The 21,912-nt window shown below is 47.0% G+C and overlaps 1 protein-coding gene across 1 annotated transcript in view; it reads left to right on the top strand.

Annotated features, from left to right (window-relative positions):
• The window catches only part of TMEM164 (transmembrane protein 164), a 122,175-nt gene that overhangs the window by 4,933 nt on the left and 95,330 nt on the right, over positions 1–21,912 (top strand). The gene's annotated exons all lie outside the window — the stretch shown is intronic.

Below are 21,912 nucleotides of genomic sequence, written 5' to 3'. Positions count from 1 at the left end.
AGAGACCTTCCTTGACTATTCATTCATTCATTCAATCGTCTTTATTGAGCGCTTACTGTGTGCAGAGCACTGTACTAAACACTTTGGAAGTACAAGTTGGCAACATATAAGCCCTCATTTCCTCTTCTCCCGCTCCCTTTTGCATCGCCCCGACTTGCTTCCTTTATTCATCTCCCCTCCCAGCCCCACAGCACTTATGTACATATCTGTAATTTATTTAGTTTTATATAAATGTCTGTCTTCCCCTCTAGACTGCTCACTGTGGGTAGGGAAGGTGTCTGTTTATTGTTATAGGGTACTCTCCCAAGCGCCTAGTTCAATGCTTCGCACACAGTAAGTGCTCAATAGATGTGATTGAATTCATTCATTCATTCAGTAGTATCTATTGAGTGCTTACTGTGTGCAGAGCACTGTACTAAGTGCTTGGGAAGTCCAAGTTGGCAACACATAGAGACGGTCCCTACCCAACAATGGGCTCACAGTCTAGAAGGGGGAGATAGACAACAAAACAAAACAGGTGGACAGGGATCAAGTCGACAGAACAAATAGAATTAAAGCTAGATGCACTTCATTAACAAAATAAATAGAATATTAAATATGTACAAGTAAAATAAATAGAGTAATAAATCTGCACAAACATATATACAGGTGCTGTGGGGAGGGGAAGGAGGTAGGGCCGGGGGGATGGGGAGGAGGAGAGGAAAAAAGGGGCTCAGTCTGGGAAGGCCTCTTGGAGGTGATCAATCAATCAATCAATCGTATTTATTGAGTGCTTACTGTGTGCAGAGCACTGTACTAAGCGCTTGGGAAGTACAAGTTGGCAACATATAGAGACAACAGTGGGCTCACAGTCTAGAAGATCAGGTTGGACACAGTCCATCAGCAGATAGAGCATGGGCCTGCGACTCAGAAGGACCTGGGTTCTAATCCCAGCTCCACCACGTGTCTGCCGTGTGACCTTGGGTAAGTCCCTTCACTTCTCTGGGCCTCAGTTCCCTCATGGGTAAAATGGGGATGAGGACTGTGAGCCCCACGTGGGACAGGGACCGCGTCCAACCCGATTTGCTTGAATGAAGGAAATGAATGAATGAGAGCCCTGGAAAGGGAACTCTGACAAGGGAGATATTTCCAACCTAATCCACCGGATTCAGCCGTGCCTAGGGAAATCCTCTTGGTCCTTTTTCTGTCCGGTAACGCAGCTGGTCACGGTCAACCACATCGGAGCTGTTTGCCAACGAGGATTTTAGCCAAGACCCAAGATGGGAAGCGCCGTGGATGGAGTCTCCGGCCATAAAAGACAGGTGGCCCTAGCCAAGACTGAAAGCATATTATTAGAACATACCTGGCATAATGAAATCTCCTAGCTATAATTGTGGTAGCCAACTCCACTAAATTAAAAGGTTTGTGATAGTCAGCATATTTTATCCTTGAGTGAGCACTAGGCTAAAGGGAACTGATTGCCATGTTTATTAAGACTGGATCCCCCCCTTCTTACCTCCTTCCCTTCCCCACAGCACCTGTATATATGTATATATGTTTGTACATATTTATTACTCTATTTATTTTCCTTGTACATATCTATTCTATTTATTTTATTTTGTTAGTATGTTTGGTTTTGTTCTCTGTCTTCCCCTTTTAGACTGTGAGCCCACTGTTGGGTAGGGACTGTCTGTATATGTTGCCAATTTGTACTTCCCAAGTACAGCGCTCTGCACATAGTAAGCGCTCAATAAATACGATTGATGATGATGATGATGATGATGATTTATAAAGTGAGGCTACATCATCCGGAAGATGAGTAGTCTTTTCGTATTGCGGAAAAAGGTTTGCCTTTCAGGTGGCCTAGCGGATAGACCTCAGGCCTCACATTCAGAACAACTCCCAGATTCTAATCCTGGCTCCACCACCTGTCTGCTATGTGACCTTGGGTGAGTCACTTCACGTCTCTGGGCCTCAGTTCCCTCATCTGGAAAATGGGGGGTTAAGACTGTGCGCTCTTTGTGGGACGGCCCGTGTCGAGCCTGATTACCTTGTATCAGCTGCTTAGTACAGTGCCTGGCATCATTAGAACATTTCCCTGGAATCAGTTCTCAGATGCAAGACCTAATATTTCCAACCGTGCCTTCCCATTAGGAGAACAGGCAAATCAGATCAAATATGTTTGTTTAGAGAGAAGCAAGTCACATGAAGCAGAATATTTGGATTTCATCATAAAATGTCTCCAAATTGCTTACAATTTTAGACTCGGGTTGCTTGGGGAGGGATATACAGAGAACACATGAATTTGTGAGCTTAACTAAGGAAATTCCATACTTGGGAAGGCCTGGATGACCAAAACAGTTTTTTTTTTTAGTGCTATTTGTTAAGCACATACTATGTGCCAGGCACTGTTCCATGTGCTGGGGTAGGTACAAGGTAATCAGGTCCCTGTCAACATGGGGCTCATAGCCTTTATTCCCGTTGTACACATGAGGCAACTGAGGCACGGAGAAGCGAAGCGACTTGCCCAAGGACACCTAACAGACAAGTAAGCTCCAGTCTTTAAGCTCGTTGTGGGCAGGGAATGTGTCTGTTCATTGTTATGTTGTTCTCTCCTGAGCATTTAGTAATAATAATAATAATAATGATGGCATTTGGTAAGTGCTTACTATGTGCAAAGCACTGTTCTAAGCGCTGGGGGGATACAATGTGATCAAGTTGTCCCACGTGGGGCTCACAGTCTTAATCCCCATTTTTACAGGTGAGGGAACTGAGGCTCAGAGAAGTTAAGTGACTTGCCCAAGGTGACACAGCAGACTTGTGGTGGAGCCGGGATTCAAACCCACGACGTCTGACTCCAAAGCCCGGGCTCTTTCCACTGAGCCACGCTGTATAGCGCTCTGCATCATCATCATCATCATCAATCGTATTTATTGAGTGCTTACTGTGTGCAGAGCACTGTACTAAGCGCTTGGGAAGTACAAATTGGCAACATATAGAGACAGTCCCTACCCAACAGTGGGCTCACAGTCTAAAAGGGGGAGACAGAGAACAAGACCAAGCATACTAACAAAGTAAAATAAATAGGATAGATATGTACAAGTAAAATAAATAAATAGAGTAATAAATATGTACAAACATATATACATATATATATTGAGCACACGGTAAGTGCTCAATAAATGCAATTGACTGACTGACAGACAAGGGGCAGGGGCACGATTAGAACCCAGACCCTCCGACTCCCAGCCCCGTGCTCTTTCCACCATGCCGCACCGCTTCTCAGTTACGGAATAATCTCTGGGTGCTTATCACCCCCACACCAACTCAAAATCACGTCCTCATCGCCCTCTTCCCCTTCCCAATTGGGATGGATGGTGCCCGGAGGGTTGGGAGGCGGGATGAAGAACTGGGAAAAAGAACTGGGAAAAAAATCAAGTGGCCACTGGATTTCTTTCCGCTTTAGGAAGGCTCATGTTTTATTTCCACTGACCACCAGAGGGCTCTTCAGTCCACCCAGAGCCATTAGAACATAATAATAATAATAATAATAATAATAATAATAATAATAGTACTTGTTAAGCGCTTACTGTGTGCTAAGCACTGTTCTTCACTTCAGTAAGCAGCAGATGGTCCCGCTGTTGAGTCTGCCCCATTCTTTCCAGTATCAGAGTTTATCAGATGCGCCTTCTACTGAGGGCAGGGGTGGTCTTAGTTTCACCTCCCCTGCAACCTCTCATCCCCAGAAGAGGCCTCCAGTTTGGGGAAACTGAACAGGAAGCTGGTTCTATTGTATTCATTCGATCGTATTTATTAAGCTCTTACTGTGTGCAGAGCACTGTACTCTCCCAAATGCTTAGGACAGTGCTCTGCACATAGTAAGCGCTCAATAAATGAGTGGTCTCAGGATCTCTCCTCTCTCAGGGCCCCGGAATATCTGCTTTGAATCAGTTTCCAGTAGATGACAGTTTGGAAGTTAGGATTGCTAATGTTTGTGCGTAACATTCAGTAGAATGTCTAAACATTCATTTAGACTGTGAGCCCACTGTTGGGTAGGGACTGTCTCTATATGTTGCCAACTTGTACTTCCCAAGTGCTTAGTACAGTGCTCTGCACACAGTAAGCGCTCAACAAATACGATTGATGATGATAGAAGGCTGTGACAGTGAGCCCCAGGTGGGACAGGGGTTGTGTCCAACCCGATTAACTTGTATCTACCCCATCACTTAGTCCAGAGTTTGACACATAGGAAACCCTTGACAACCACCATTACAAAAAAAAGCCCAATTATCATTAGCAGAATTTATGGAGCCTTTCTATTCTATGCATAGCATTATTGTAATCTTGGAGAGAATTTGCAGAAGAAAATGTCAAAATTTCTTCCCTCATAGGTCTGAAAAGGGGAGGCAAACAAATGAGTAGCTAGGTAAGAGCTTCAAAAAAACTGCCGTGGTTAATCCACTCATAAATATTTGAGAGTTGAGTATATTAACTTATTTTATCCTCACTTTGTGACGTGAGGAGCTGCAGGTAGATTATCTCCATTTTTCAGGTGAGAAAACCTAAAGAAGTTTAGTTAAGTACTCAGTGCTATGCACACAATATGTGCTCAATAAATACCATTGACTGACTTATTATTAATAATAATAACTATGGTATTTGTTAAGCACTTACTATGTGAGAAGCAGCGTGGCTCACTGGAAAGAGCCTGGGCTTTGGAGTCGGAGTTCATGGGTTCAAATCCCGGCTCTGCCACTTGTCAGCTGTGTAACTTTGGGCAAGTCACTTAACTTCTCTGTGCCTCAGTTCCCTCATCTGTAAAATGGGAGTTAAGACTGTGAGCCCCACGTGGGACAACCTGATCACCTTGTAACCTCCCCAGCGCTTAGAACATTGCTTTGCACATAGTAAGCGCTTAATAAATGCCATTAAAAAAAAAAGCACTGCACAAAGCACTGGGGTAGATGTAGGATAATCAGGTCCCACATGGGGCTGAGTACTAAATAGGAGGAAGAACAGTATTGAATCCCTATCTTTCAGGAAAGGGAACGGAGGCACAGAGAAGTGAAGTGATTGGCCCAAGATCACACAGCAGTCAAATGGAGGAGCTGGGATTAGAACTCAGGTGCTCTGATATCTAGACCCAGGCTCTTGGCCAAGCTGATTAAGCACTAAGCAAAGAGTTCAGACCCCACTCTGTGCCCCCCAGCCCCCAGGGGGTTCACAGTCTGAGTAATCAATCAATCAATCAATCAATCAATCGCATTTATTGAGCGCTTACTGTGTGCAGAGCACTGTACTAAGCACTTGGAAAGTACAAGTTGGCAACACATAGAGACAGTCCCTACCCAACAGCGGGCTCACAGTCTAGAAGGGGGAGACAGAGAACAAAACCAAACATACTAACAAAATAAAATAAATAGAATAGATATGTACAAGATAAATAAATAGAGTAATAAATATGTACAAACATATACACATATATACCGGTATATATGCAGTCGACAGGTTAAGTGAAGCGTCGGTGCTCAGTAACCACGAGAAGTGATCTTTGCTGACCATTTCCCAGTTCGCCAATGGCTTCATGGGCTATTTCGGCCTGGGCACTCGTTGACTTTTTATTATTTTAAAATGCTTCGACGGCTCGTGTTTTGGATTAGAAGAGTCAGCCTCGGTAATTAATTTCCAAGGCTGAGATTTCCACCCAATTTGCTAGGGGGAGGCAAATAATTAAACAGTAAAAGCGAATCCTGAACCAAAATCTAGTGTTCAATTGGTGTTCAGTAGAAGAATGACCAAAGTGGTTGCTGAACAGTATCCCTCCTCTAATAATAATAATAGTAATAATAATGATGGTATTTGTTAAGCGCTTACTATGTGCCAAGCACTGTTTTAAGTGCTGGGGTAGATACAAGGTAATCAGGTTGTCCCACGTGGGGCTCACAGTCTTAATCCCCATTTTGCAGAGGAGGTAACTGAGGCACAGAGAAGTGAAGTGACATGCCCAAAGTCACAGAGCTGACAAGTGGCGGAGCAGGATTAGAACCCATGACCTTCGACTCCCGAGCCTGGGCTCTTCCCACTAAGCCACGCTGCTTCTCTAAAAGAGAAGCGTGCCAGTGGAGGGAGTGAACCGCAGGGGCAATCCAGGGCTGAGGGTTGGGCAGGCGAGATGGAGGGAGGCGCTTAGTACAGTGCTCTGCACACAGTAAGTGCTCAATAAATACGATTGATGATGATGATGATGAGGCCTGGCGCGGGAGGAAGTTAAACAGAGCTTGTTGTAGGCAGGGAATGTGTCCGCTTGCTATGGTATCGTCCGTTCTCAAGTATGTACAGAGCAGTGTACTAAGCGCTTGGGAGAGTAAAATACAACAGAATTGGGAGACACGTTCCCTGCTCACAGTCTTGAGGGGGAGACAGACAGTAATATAAATGAATAAATTTCAGATATGTACATAAGTGCTGTGAGGCTGAGGGCTGAGGGAGGAATAAAGAGAGCAAATCAGGGCAATGCAGAAGGAAGTGGAAAAAGAGGAAATGAGGGCTTAGTGAATGCCTTTTGGAGGAGACTTTCATTCATTCAGTCGTATTTATTGAGCGCTTACTGTGTGCAAAGCACTGTACTAAGCACTTGGAAAGTACAAGTCGGCAACATATAGAGACGGTCCCTACCCAACAACGGGCTCACAGTCTAGAAGGGGGAGAGAGACGACAAAACAAAACATGTAGACAGGTGTCAAAATCGTCAGAACAAATAGAATTAAAGCTATATGCACATCATTAACAAAATAAATAGAATAGTAAATATGTACAAGTAAAATAAGTGGAGTAATAAATCTGTACAAATATATATACAAGTGCTGTGGGGAGGGGAAGGAGGTAGGGTGGGGGAGATGGGGAGGAGGAGAGGAAAAGGGGGGCTCAGTCCGGGAAGGCCTCCTGGAGGAGGTGAGCTCTCAGTAGGGCTTTGAAGGGAGGAAGAGAGCTAGCTTGGCGGATGTGTGGAAGGAGGGCATTCCAGGCCAGGGGAAGGACGTGGGTCAGGGGTCAGTGGTGGGACAGGCGAGAACGAGGTACGGTGAGGAGATTAGCGGCAGAGGAGCGGAGGGTGCGGGCTGGGCTGGAGAAGGAGAGAAGGGAGGTGAGGTAGGAGGGGGCGAGGGCATGGACAGCCTTGAAGCCCAGGGTGAGGAGTTTCTGCCTGATGCGCAGATTGATTGGTAGCCACTGGAGATTTTTGAGGAGGGGAGTGACATGCCCCGAGCGTTTCTGCACAAAGATAATCTGGGCAGCAGAGTGAAGTATAGACTGAAGTGGGGAGAGGCAGGAGGATGGGAGATCAGAGAGGAGGCTGATGCAGTAATCCAGTCGGGATAGGATGAGAGATTAAACCAGCAAGGTAGCGGTTTGGGTGGAGAGGAAAAGGCGGATCTTGGCAATGTTGCTGAGGTGAGACCGCCAGGTTTTGGTGACAGATTGGATGTGTGGGAAGAACAAGAGAGAAGAGTTGAGGATGACACCAAGGTTTCGGGCTTGAGGGACAGGAAGGATGGTAGTGCCGTCAACAGTGATGGGAAAGTCAGGGAGGGGGCAGTGTTTGGGAGACGTGCCTGTAATAATAATAATAATAACTAATAATTATTATTATTAAATACAATTATTATTATTATTATGGTATTTATTAAGGGCTTACTATGTGCCAAGCACTGTTCTAAGCACTGGGGTAGATACAAGGTAATCAGGTTGTGAGGGCTTGTGAGACGGGAAGGATGGTAGTGCCGTCAACAGTGATGGGAAAGTCAGGGAGGGGGCAGGGTTTGGGAGACGTGCCCTTAATAATAATAATAATAATAACAATAACTAATAGTTATTAATAACAATAATTATTAAATACTATTATTATTATTATGGTATTTATTAAGGGCTTACTATGTGCCAAGCACTGTTCTAAGCACTGGGGTAGGTACAAGGTAATCAGGTTGTCCCACATGGGGCTCACAGTCTTAATCCCCGTTTTACAGATGAGGTCACTGAGACCCCGAGAAGTGAAGTGACTTGCCCCAAGTCACACAGCTGACAAGTGGCGGAGCTGGGATTAGAACCCACGACTTCAGACTCCCAAGCCCGGGCTCCTGCCACCAACCCACGCTGCTCCTCATAGGCTTCTCAATAGGCTCCGAAGGAGGGGAGAGTAGTTGTCTGCCAGATATTAAGAGAGAGGATGTGGGTGAGAGGTGAGCAGAGAGATAGAGAAGATCGAGGTGCAGTGAGGAGGTTGCCATTAGAAGAGGGAAGTGTGCGGCCTGAGTTGTTGTAGGAGAGTGAGGAGGTGAGGTAAGAGGGAGCGACGGGATTGAGTGCTTTACAGCCGATGGAAAGGAGTTTCTGTTCGATATGGAAGAGGATGGGCAACCACCGGAGGTTCTTGAGGAGTGGGAAAACACGGACTGAATGTTTCTGTAGAAAAATGATCCGAGCCGCCAAGTGAAGTATGGACTGGAGTGGGGAGAGACAGGAGGCAGGGAGGTTGCTACAGTAATCAAGGTGGGCTAGGATAACCTAAGGACCATCTGGATTGACGTATGTCTCACACATGTATACACGTACAACACACACACACACACTGTCCTTTTTCAATTCACAAGAGGCATCAACTTACTCGGCCTATTTTTTCCACATGAGTCAGCCAAAGAGAATTTATCAGGCACCCATGGGGAGTTCAGCACTCTATAAGGCAGTTGAAGGGTACGTTACAGGATCTCCTCGGGCCCTGCTGTTGGGTAAAATGGGGACTGGGACTGTGAGCCAGCCCCATGAAGGACAGGGACTGTGTCCAACCTGATTAGCTTGCATTGACTCTAGCATTTAAAACAGGGGCTGGCACAGAGTAAGTGCTTAACAAACACCACAGTTATTATTCTTATTATTTTATATCATTCTATTAATATTATATGTAATCATTATATAACAATAATAATAATAAGAAATCGCCTTAGCAATCATCCAGCGTCGGTCTTTGCTGCCCACATCAGCCAGTTCTTTTTCAGGCTGCCTGCTGAACGCCACAGGTAATGTTTTGGTTAGAGTCCGAACGACCAATCAATCAATCAATCAATCGTATTTATTGAGCGCTTACTATGTGCAGAGCACTGTACTAAGCGCTTGGGAAGTACAAATTGGCAACATATAGAGACAGTCCCTACCCAGCAGTGGGCTCACTTGGCCCAGCCCCACCCAGAACTGGAACCGGAACCCAAAACCTTAATTTTTCCACTGGGCCAACAGCAAGACCGAGCTTAGTAAGCTCCTTGAGGGCAGGGATCGGGTCTACCAACTGTATTGTACCCTCCCAAGAGTGTAGTCCAGTGCTCTGCACAGAGTAACCGCTCAACAGTCAGTTGTATTTATTGAGTGCTTACTGTGTGCAGAGCACCGTACTAAGAGCTTGGGAGAGTACACTATAATAATATAACAGACACATTCCCTGCCCGCAGTGAACTTACAGTCTAGAGGGAAGATAGACATTAATATAAATAAGTAAATTACAGGTACGTACATAAGTGCTGAGGGGGCTGGGAAGGGGGATGAATAAAGGGAGCAAGTCAGGGCGATGCAGAAAAATATAGAACACTTCATGATTGAGTATTTTTTAAAATGATATTTGTTGCGTACTTACTGTGTGGCACAAGTTGATGCAAGTCCACGTTCCACCTAGGACTGATAGCTTTAATATCCATTTTACAGATAAGGTAACTGAGACTGAGAGAAGTCAAGGTGAGGTGGAGAAAACAGGGAGGTGAGGGGATTGCCCTTGAGGTTCCTTCCAGCAGCAGCATGGCCTAGTGGATAGAGCACAAGCCTAGGAGTCAGAAGGTCATGGATTCTAATACCGACTCCATCACTTCTCTGCTCTGTGACCATGGGAAAGTCACTTCACTTCTCTGGGCCTCAGTTCCCACGTCCATAAGTTGGGGTTTGAGATTGAGAGTCCCACACGGGACAGGGACTGTGTCCAACTTGATTTGCTTGGATCCACCCCAGCACTTAGAACAGTGCCTGGCACATAGTAAGCACTTAACAAATACCACAGTTTTTATTGTTGTTGTTGTTATCATCATCATCGTTATTATTATGCCAGCTTTCAGACCCTCTGCTCAGGTGAGCTTCAGAGAGCACCTAAGCGGAATTCAAGAAGCTGCTTTTTCTGAATAAGTCACTGTCACTGCCCAGTGGGTGGAAGGATCGGAGGCTTACATCAGTTTTGGACCTGAAATAAAATCCAGGGGCCGTGTCTCCTCAAAATTAATTCCTGTGGCGTTTAAATCAACAACCGAGGCCGCCTTTGAAGCAGGACTCTAAAGTGGCTGATTGGCATTCTCATGGTCTGATTGAATTCCACGTCCCACAGCTGAGTGACCTGGGTTAGCCGGCAGGTTGGAGTCTTGCCTTCTGGACTTTGTTCTTGCCGGGGGTCACTCTGAGCCTCTCTCTGTCCGTCCGTCCGCGGAACAACTATTTGCCTTTTGGCACTCGCCCCGGACGGTTCAAGGAATCAGTTGGCTCATAGAGGGAAACTGTTTAATTCCTTAGGAGACAGTTACCCTAGCATTCTATTCCAGCCCTATTTTTTTTAATGGTATTTTTAAGCACTTACTATGTGCCAAGCACCGTTCTAAGAAGTGTTCTACGCACTGTTTTATATCTACAAGGGGTAGACACAAGACAATCAGGTTGGACACAGTCCCTATTCATTCATTCAATCGTATTTATTGAGCGCTTCCTGTGTGCAGAGCACTGTACTAAGCGCTTGGGAAGTACAAGTCGGCAACATATAGAGACAGTCCCTACCCAACAACGGGCTCACAGTCTAGGAGGGGGAGACAGACAGCAAAACAAAAGAGGGCTCATAATCTTAATCCCCATTTTATAGATAAGGGAACTGAGGCACTGAGAAGTGAAGTGATTTCCCAAGGTCAAAAAGCAGACAAGTGGTGGAGCTAGGATTAGAACCCAGGTCCTTCTGACTCCTAGTCCTAGTCTCTTTCAACCCGACCCAGATGGCTGCCAAACTGGAGAGAGCATTATGGAGGTATTTGTTGGTTCGTTCAATCACATTTATAGAGTACCTACTGTGTGCAAAGCATGATACTAAGCACTTGGGAGAGTACACTGTAACAATAAACAGACACATTCCCTGCCCACAACGAATTTACGGACTAGAGTCGCGGCGGGGGAGAAGGATGACGAGGCTCATATCCCTGATCCCTAAGTGAGCTGGCCATATTTCTGGATTTTTGATCAGGACCCCTGCTCATCCTCACGAAATTAATGCGGCCATTCCAATTCCAGCTTTCCTTTTTTTTTTTTTTTTTAGTATTCGATAAGCACCTACTTTGTGTCTAATATTATTCATTCATTCAATCGTATTTATTGAGCGCTTACTGTGTGCAGAGCACTGTACTAAGCGCTTGGGAAGTACAAGTTGGCAACCTATAGAGACGGTCCCTACCCAACAGCGGGCTCACAGTCTAGGAGGGGGAGACAGACAACGAAACAAAACATGTGGTCAGGTGTCAAGTCATCAGAATAAATTGAAGTAAAGCTAGATGCACATCATCGACAAAATAAATAGAATAGTAAATATGTACAAGTAAAATAAATAGAGTCATAAATCCGTACAAACGTATATACAGGTGCTGTGGGGAGGGGAAGGAGGCAGGGCGGGGGGGATGGAGAGGGGGAATGGAAAAAAGGGGCTCAGCGCAACAGCTGCTCCGAAACACAAGCTGGTGAGGCCTTCTCCAGAGTGAGCCTTCATTTCCTCTTCCCCCACTCCCTTCTGCGTCGTCCTTGAGCTTGGATTTGCCCCCTTTATTCATCCCTCCCTCAGCCCCACAACACTTACATATATATCTGTAATTTCTTTCTATCAGTGTCTGTCTACCGCTCCGGACTGTAAGCTTGCTGTGGGCAGGGAAGTCTGTTGTTACCATAGAGAAGCAGCGTGGCTTAGTGGAAAGAGCCCGGGCGTGGGAGTCGGAGATTGTGGGTTCTAATCCTGACTCCACCACTTATCAGCTGTGTGACTTCGGGCAAGTCACTTAACTTCTCTGGGCCTCCGTTACCTCATATGGGGGTTAAAACTGTGAGCCCCAGGCGGAACAACCTGATTACCTTGTATCTACCCCAGCGCCTAGAACAGTGCTCCGTACATAGCAAGCGCTTAACAAATACCGTCATTATTATTATTATTATTATTATTATCATACTCTTCCAAGTGATTGGTGAAGGAGGGAGGGAGAGAAATTGTTGGGTTGCAGAGAGAACTCTGAGTGCTGGGGTAGTTAATTAGGTCAGAATCCTGCCAAACCTCTGACACATTTTAGGGCTGGCATTTTGAACATACTTGAGAAGCAGCAGTTGTCCCCCATTTCTCACAGTTTGCAACCATTTTTCATGGCCCAAAACATTCCACAGCCCAGGCACCAGTTTTCTCCAAAACTCTTGATTTTTCTTGTTCCTCAGGTCTGACCGTACACACTTCTCAGCCTCTCTTAAGCATGAAGTACGCCATCATACAAGTACCCCCTCATCCCCCTCTCCATCCCCCCATCTTACCTCCTTCCCTTCCCCACAGCACCTGTTTATATGTATATATGTTTGTACATATTTGTTACTCTATTTGTTTTACTTGTACATATCTATTCTATTTTATTTTGTTAGTATGTTTGGTTTTGTTCTCTGTCTCCCCCTTTTAGACTGTGAGCCCTGTGTTGGGTAGGGACTGTCTCTATATGTTGCCAACTTGTACTTCCCAAGCGCTTAGTACAGTGCTCTGCACACAGTAAGCGCTCAATAAATACGATTGATGATGATGATGATGATCAGTTTCTCTTCTCAGTGATATGCAAAATACCTCCTTTTGTTTGTTTTTCCTCCTGCTTTTTAGAGCCCCCAATATCACTGCAGTAGCCAGCTTCTAGAAGAACCCCATGTTTACTGCTGGCCCTGCCCAAATGACCCTCTATTTCTTCCCCGCATCACCTACTCTACTGTCATACCACCGCTTGTCCCACCTCCCGCTTAGCTCCCTTTCAACCCGACCCATATGGCTGCCAGAGTAGGTGGTGTGGGTGGTGCCCATGACGCTGTTTTTCCATCACGCCAAGCGTTGGCACGGCTGGTCTCCCGCCACAACATCCCAGGGCATTTCAGGAGGAGTCTCTGCTCGCCGCTTCCCCCCAACCATCCTGTCAGTTCGAACACAACCAGGGCAGGGAAGCCCTCCTGACTTCATGTTGGCTTTGAGAGGAGAGAGCCACCGTCTTGGCATAATCCCTCCGCGGGGGTGCTGGCGGCCGGCCTGCCAGGTGAGAGAGGAAGGAGCAGGGTGCTTCTGCAAGGGTGGGGGCCGGTGGATGAGTAGGAGAGGAGAACGTGGTTGGGAAGATAATAATAATATTATCCAATTAAAAAAAAATGCCAATTAAAAAAAATGCCAATTAAAAATAATAATAATAATAATGGCATTTATTAAGCGCTTACTATGTGCAAAGCACTGTTCTAAGTGCTGGGAAGGTTACAAGGATAAATGAGGGAGTGGAATCGGGCCCCCAAAGTTTTGCCGATGCTTCTCTTCTGCATCGCCCTGACTTTTCCTCTTTCAATCAATCAATCAATCAATCGTATTTATTGAGCGCTTACTATGTGCAGAGCACTGTACTAAGCGCTTGGGAAGTACAAATTGGCAACACATAGAGACAGTCCCTACCCAACAGTGGGCTCACAGTCTAAAAGGGGGAGACAGAGAACAGAACCAAACATACCAACAAAATAAAATAGGAGAGAAATGTACAAGTAAAATAAATAAATAAATAAATAAATAGAGTAATAAATATGTACAACCATATATACATATATACAGGTGCTATGGGGAAGGGAAGGAGGTAAGATGGGGGGATGGAGAGGGGGACGAGGGGGAGAGGAAGGAAGGGGCTCAGTCTGGGAAGGCCTCCTCTTTCCCTTCCCAGCCTCACGACACTTATGTCATTTTGTGTATTTGTATCCATGTCTGTCTCCCCATCTCTAGACTGTGAGCTCACTGTGGGCAGGGAATGCATCTGTTTATTGTTGTATGGTACTCTCCCAAGTGCTTGGTACAGTGCACGCAGTAAGTGCTCAGTTGAGCCCGTTGTTGGATAGGGACCATCTCTATATGTTGCCAACTTGTACTTCCCAAGCGCTTACTACAGTGCTCTGAACACAGTAAGCGCTCAATAAATATGATTGAATGAATGAATACATACGATTGAATGAATGAATGCATGAATTCTCTTCAGACTTATCCCCCAGTCCCAGCATGTTCTCCTCTTTAGCCAGAGGGTGAGGGAATGGTAGGGAGATTCATGTCACATCTAGATCAATCAATCAACCAAATGGTATTTACTGAGCACTTGCTGCTGTGCAGAGCACTGTAATAGTAATTGAAAATAGTAAAATTGAATAGTAAAGTGTTGAGCGCTTACTAAGCGCTGTACCAAGCACTGGAGTACATACAAGGTAATTGGATTGGACGCACACCTAGGGCTCAAAGTCTTTTCCATACTCTAGGTACTTGGCCTTCTGCCACAGAAATGTGTGTGTCTAAGTGTGTTTGTGTATGGATGTGCACGTGTGTGTGTGTGTGTGTGTGTGTGCGTGTGTGTCTGTGTGATACCTGAACTCTGTCCCTGGAAGCTTCTACAGGGATAAAAGCTATCTATCCGTGCTCGTGTTTGAGTATGTAAGGAACTCATAAATGAGTGTGGGCATTTGTGTGTCAGTGTGTGGATGTCTATAACAATCTCTCAGGAGATTTTTCTTAAAAGGAAAATTGAAAAAGCTAAAAATAGAGCAGAAATAGGGCTTTTTTTAGGCTCACTTCCCAGAGAATTGCTCACCATTTCCAGCTGGGTCGTTTGTCAACCTTGTCTAGTTTCTTCTGGTCCCGATAGCTGACCCTGTCGGGCAAGGGGTGGGACAAAGTGCAGGTGGGTCCATCGGAGGGTCTGGGTGGTGGGGAGGGGGACAAAGTAGAGTAAAGCTGGTTGTGGCCCAGGGAGGCAGTATGACCTAGTAGAAAGAGCTTACTTCTGGAAATCAAGAGATCCGGGTCCCAGCTTGGTCCCAGGCTTGCTGTGGGGCCTGGAAATGTTTACATTTCAAGTGGTCAAATTAAATGATTGAGGACACTTACAACAGTGGGTGAATAAGATGCTAAGCTGAAGGGACCATATGGCTCGGGGCGAGAGGTGATCGATTGGGGAAGGTTGTTGGAGGGGGAGGGATTGAATGTGGAGAGAGCTGTGGTCCGTCTGATGTGGGAGGGAGGGAGTTCCACGCGGGGGAAACAGCAGAAGCGAGGGGTTGGAGGCTTTGAGAGCGAGGCATAGCTGGCGTGGTAGATTGGGAAGAACAAAGGCAGCGGGGTGGGGAATAGCCGGTGAAGAGAGCAGAGAAGTCAGGCCAGCTCAGATGGCAGAGAGCCTCGAAGCCAAGGCGGAGGAGGACTTGTCGAAAGCCAGCAAGGATTTGAGAAGAGGAGAGATGTGGGCCAGGCAGTACTTCAGGTGGTTGATCAGAAGCAGCACGGCATAATGGATAGAGCACGGGCTTGGGAGTCCTGGCTCCACCGCTTGTCTGCCGTGTGACCTTGGCTAAGTCACTTCACGTCCCTCATCTGTAAAATGGGAGTTGGGACTGCGAGCCCCCCATGGGGCAAGGACTTTGTCCAACTGGATTTGCTTGTATCCACCCCAGCACTTAGTACAGTGCTTGGCACACAGTAAGTGCTTAACAAATACCATTTATACGATGCTGTTAAGGGTTTGGTGACCAACTGCCTCAGCCACCCCAGCGTCTGATAGTCCTAACAACTTCTCTGGTCCCCGTCAGGGCGGCCCGGCTTCTTCAGCCCCCTAGCCTGGCCGGGGGTGGGGTATGAAATGTCACCAGACCCGGTGGCTTCCTGGGAGCAGTTGGTCATCATTTCCTCGGGTTCAAAGTAAGTAATATCACTCCTTGACTCATCTCAACTCGGAGAGTTTTTAATGGTGTTTGTTAAGAGCTTACTATGCATCAAACACTGTCCTAAGCACCGGGCTAGGTACAAGTTAATTAGGAAGGACACAGTCCCTGTCCCCCACGGGGATCACCGTCTAAGTAGGAGGGAGAAAAGGCTTGGAATCCCCATTTTACAGTTGAGGAAACTGAGGCACAGAGAAGTGAAGTGACTCGCCCAAGGCCACCCCACCAGCAATGGGCAGACCCAGGATGAGAATCCAGGTCGTCCAACTCCCAGCCCCTTGCTCTTTCATTCAGTCATATTTATTGAGCCCCCTTTTATTGAGTTATTGAGTTTTATTGAGTTATTGAGTTTTATTTTATTGAGTCCCCTTTTAGACTGTGAGCCCACTGTTGGGTAGGGACCGTCTCTATATGTTGCCAACTTGTACTTCCCAAGCGCTTAGTACAGTGCTCTGCACACAGTAAGCGCTCAATAAATACGATTGATGATGATGATTGAGCGCTTACTGTGTGCAACCACGCCGCTTCTCGGTTCGCGTGAAGCAGGATGGCCTAGTGGCTAGACCCCGGGGCTGGGAGTCAGAAAGACCTGGGTTCTCATCCCGGCTCCGCCACTTGTCTGCCGTGTGACCTTGGGTAAGTCACTTCACTTCTCTGGGCCTCAGTCCCCTCATCTGTAAACTGGGGATTAAGACTGTGAGCCCCACGCGCGGCAGAGAATGTATCCAACCTGATTAGCTTGTATCTGCGTCAGTGCTTAGAATAGTGCTTGACACCTAGTGAGCACTTAAGAAATACCATTATAATTATTTTTATTATTATTATTATTTGCAGCCCACAGGGCTGAGGCGGTGTCAAGGACAATGGCCAGTAAGTGACGGCCCCCACCTGCAGAGAGGCAGGTGGCAAAGGTGAAATTCAAGGCGTGCCCTCCACACTTGACAGAAATTTGCCTCGGCCGAGGTATTGGGCTCCAAATTGGTCTCCGGGTTCCTCCTGGAGCTCAAAATGGGGCACCCTATAAATGAGCCCCCTTGTTCTTGCCCAGAGTTCAGAATCCCACTAGACTGTAAGCTCCATGCGGGCAGGGAATGTGTCTGTTCCTTGATGTATTGTACTCTCCCAAGCAGTTAGTGCAGTGCTCTGCACACAGTAAGAACTCAAGGACGATCGAATGAATGAATCATGTTTGGATTATCCAGCAGTGATGGCTGCTAGCCCAGAGAGATGCCAAAGTGTTTGGCATTTCTCCCTTCAAGGCCCTTCTGAGAGCTCACCTCCTCCAGGAGGCCTTCCCAGACTGAGCCCCTTCCTTCCTCTCCCCCTCGTCCCCCTCTCCATCCCCCCCATCTTACCTGCTTCCCTTCCCCACAGCACCTGTGTATATGTGTATATGTTTGTACATATTTATTACTCTATTTATTTATTTATTTATTTTACTTGTACATATCTATTCATCATCATCAATCGTATTTATTGATTTTAGATAATAATATAGATCTATTCTATTTATTTGATTTTGTTAGTATGTTTGGTTTTGTCTCCCCCTTTTAGGCTGTGAGCCCACTGTTGGGTAGGAACTGTCTCTATATGTTGCCAACTTGTACTTCCCAAGCGCTTAGTACAGTGCTCTGCGCACAGTAAGCGCTCAATAAATATGATTGATGATGATGATGATGGTGCCCTGCCCTATTGAATGCCAGGGCAGGGCCAAGCTAGTGCTAGCACCTGAGAAATCCCCGTCACCTGCACCCTTCCTCTTCACCATACATATACTCTCCTGCCTTCCCTGCAGCTGACCTCCACCCCCAGTTGCCTCTACAACCCCCCACTACTCTTTCACTATATATATAGTACCATAAATATATATTTATAAATATACATAGAATATATATATAATTATAATATAATATATATATATATAAATACACACAGAATATATATACATTTATGGTACTTGTTAAGCATTTTACTATGTGCCAGGCACTGTTCTAAGCTCTGGGGTAGATACAAGGTATTCAGGTTGGGCACAGTCTGTGTTCTACAGGGGGCTCACAGCCTTAACCCCCCATTTTACAGATAAAATGGGATTTGGAAGTGACTTGTCCAAGGTCACACAGCAGACAAGTGGCAGAGCTGGGATCAAAACCCAGGTCCTTCTGACCCCCAGACCCGGGCCGTATCCCCTAGGCCACGCTGCTCCTCTGTTCAAGGGTCGCTTCCGTAGTTGATCCGCCCCGGCTAGGCCAGCACACGTGTCTTTGGGAATTCATCAGCCGGAGAGGAGGGTGACCCTTGTAGCCCGAGGAGTTGGACAGCCTGATTTGCAACAGTTCAGAGGTCTTTCCTCATCAGAACAGCTGCTGATGTGGGAGTAATTTCGCAGTCACCCAGCTGCTGGGATCAGGGCCTTACCAAATCCGCCCCGAGTGATAGTCCGGCGACATCACCTTGCTCCCAGAGAGAGCCACTGTTGCCTATGCCCCACTCTGACGCTCCTCCGTACTCCCTAGTTGTGCGGAGAACAACCGTATTTTTGCCGTTGCTCTGTGCGTTTTTCATTTCTCGGCTTTTGCTTCCCCCTGGTTTTGACAAGAAACTGGAAAAGACGCCTCCTAAACTGTCACTAAGCCGCTCAGAGTAGCGTAGTTACTCAACGTTGGCTTGCCAGATGGGCGAGGACACCGCGTTGTTTGCTGCTGTTAATGACGGTTGTGGAATTGAAGTGCCTAGCACTGCTCAATAAATACGATTGATGATGATGATGATGATGGGGAAATCAGGTCAGGCGCAGACCCTGTCCCATGTGAGGCTCACAGTCTAAGTGGAAGAGAGAAGAGAGATGCCCATTTTACAGGGGAGGAAACTGAGACACGCAGAACTGATTCCCCGTGGTCACACGTCAGGCAAGCAGCAGAGCCGGGATTAGCTTTCAGGTCACCATCAGTCATCATCAATCGTATTTATTGAGCGCTTACTGTGTGCAGAGCCTGTACTGAGCGCTTGGGAAGTACAAATTGGCAACATATAGAGACAGTCCCTGCCCAACAGTGGGCTCACAGTCTAAAAGGGGGAGACAGAGAACAAAACCAAACATACTAACAAAATAAAATAAATAGAATAGATATGTACAAGTAAAATAAATAGAGTAATAAATATGTACAAACATATATACATATATACAGGTGCTGTGGGGAAAGGAAGGAGGTAAGATGGGTCCCCTGATGGTCATAGGCCTTTGTATTAGGCCCTGCCCAGATGTCAATTCTGTGGCCACAGACTCCACCGGTTCTCCCAACTAATCAATCGCTCATTCATTCATTCAGTTGGATTTACTGAGCCCTTACTGTGTGCAAAGCACTGTACTAGTACTCTTTTGGACTGTGAGCCCACCTTTTAGACTGTGAGCCCACTGTTGGGTAGGGACTGTCTCTATATGTTGCCAATTTGTACTTCCCAAGCGCTTAGTACAGTGCTCTGCACATAGTAAGCGCTCGATAAATACGATTGATGATGATGATGATGATGTACTAAGCGCTTGGGAGATCACGAAACAACAACAGACACATTCCCTGCCCACAACGAGCTTTCACAAGGCCTGGCCGCTGGGCCAAGGGGCCCTGGGTGAGAGGGTACGGATGCAAGCCGTCGCCTCTAGTGCAAAAATGATCCAAGCCTTATTAATGCCCTTCTCCCTCTCTAGACTGTAAGCTCCTACCGGGCAGGGAACATGTCTACCGACTCTGTAGCACAGCGCTCTGCACACAGTAAGCGCGGGAGGCAGCGTGGTGCAGTGGATAAAGCAGGGGCAACGGAGTCATGAGGACCTGGGTTCTAACCCCGGCTCCACCACGTACCTGCTGTGTGAACTTGGGCAAGTCACTTAACTTCTCGGTGCCTTAGTGACCTCATCTGTAAAATGGGGATTGAGACTGGAAGGCCCACGTGGGACAGGGACTGTGTCCAACCTGATTTGCCTGTATCCACCCAAGGGCTTAGTACAGTGCCTGGCACATAGTCAGTGCTCAACAAATACCATGGTGGTGATGATTATTATTCTCCGTACCTCAGTTTCCTCAGCTGCAAAATGGGGATTCAATACCTGATCTCCCTCCTATTTAGACGATGAGCTCCGTGTGAGACCCGATCATCTTGTACCTGCCCCAGTGCTTAGTACTGAGCTTGGCACATAGTAAGCGCTTAACAAATGCCACAATTATCATTATTGTTATCAATCAATCAGTGGTATTGATTGAGCACTTACTGTGTACAGAGCACTGTCCTAAGTGCTAGGGGAGCAGTGTGGCTCAGTGGAAAGAGCCCGGGCTTTGGAGTCAGAGGTCATGGGTTCAAATCCCGGCTCCGCCAATTGTCAGCTGTGTGACTTTGGGCAAGTCACTTAACTTCTCTCTGCCTCAGTTACCTCATCTGTAAAATGGGAATGAAGACTGTGAGCCCCCTGTGGGACAACCTGATCACCTTGTGACCTCCCCAGCGCTTAGAACAGTGCTTTGCACATAGTAAGCGCTTAATAAATACCATAAAAAAAGTGCTTGGGGGAGTACAATACCACAGAATTAGCAGACCCGATCCCTGCCCATAAGCAGCCTCCCGTTGATTGACTGATAGATTTGACATCCTTTCCTCCTCTCAATCATTTGTGTCGGAGCAATGCTCCCCCAATCAATCAATTGTATTTATTGAGCGCTTACTGTGTGCAGAGCACCGTACTAAGCGCTTGGGAAGTCCAAGTTGGCAACACACAGAGACAGTCCCTACCCAACAGTGGGCTCACAGTCTAAAAGAAAAGGCAAAGAGTCAGAAAGCAGTGTGGCTTAGTGGACAGATCACAGGCCTGGGACGCAGAAGGACCTGGGTTCTAAACCCAGCTCTGCCCCGCGTCTGCTGTGTGACCTTGGGCAAGTCCTTTCGCTTCTCTGGGCCTCAGTTACCTCACCTGTAAAATGGGGATTAAGACCGTGAGCCCCGTGTGGGACAGGGACTATGTCCGACCTGATTAACTCTTAGAACAGTGCTTGGCACATAGAGAGCGCTTAACAAGTACCACATCATTATGATTAGTATTATTATTAAAGGGAACCTTTCTGAATTTTCCCAGGAGAAAGTGTGCAAGAGATTCTCTCTGCGACACCCTCACACTAGCGAATTCAGCCCCTCCTTCCCCATCACCTGTGAACTGAAGGACAAACCTGTTTCTCCACCAACTCCTACTCGTCCTCCCCAATGTCTCCCCTCAGGGCGGTGGGGTGAGGGCTGCCCTGATGGCATTCCCCAGGGTAGTTCTCCGCACCCAGTAGGCGCTCACAAAAGCGCCACCGATAATGCCTGCGACGATCTGGCCCCGTGCCCTGAGGGGGTGGGGTATCATGCTTAGAGAAGCAGCGTGGCTCAGTGGAAAAAGCCCGGGCTTTGGAGTCAGAGGTCACGGGTTGGAATCCCATGTCTGCTGTGTGACCTTGGGCAAGGCACTTCACTTCTCTGAGCCTTAGTTCCCTCATCTGCAAAATGGGGATTAAGACTGTGAGCCCCCACGTGGGACAACTTGATCACCTTGTGTCCCCCCAGCGCTTAGAACAGCGCTTTGCACGTAGTAAGCGCTTAATAAATGCAATCATCATCCTGTTTGCCACACTTTCTGCTGCCCAGCTGTCTCCGCAGAGCTCAGGAGCGGCAAGAGGGAAACCAGGAGACAGGCGGAGGGCGGGGATCCACGGGAGGTCGCGGAGAATGTCGGAGGCGGAGGCTCCCTTCAAGGCCCTGCTGAGAGCTCACCTCCTCCAGGAGGCCTTCCCAGACTGAGCCCCTTCCTTCCTCTCCCCCCCGTCCCCCCCTCCATCCCCCCAT

This window comes from Tachyglossus aculeatus, chromosome 6 (assembly GCF_015852505.1).
Source record: "Tachyglossus aculeatus isolate mTacAcu1 chromosome 6, mTacAcu1.pri, whole genome shotgun sequence".
In the NCBI taxonomy this organism is placed as follows: Eukaryota; Metazoa; Chordata; class Mammalia; order Monotremata; family Tachyglossidae; genus Tachyglossus; species Tachyglossus aculeatus.
Note: the sequence above shows the minus strand (reverse complement) of the source record. Positions and strands in the feature narration are given on the sequence as shown.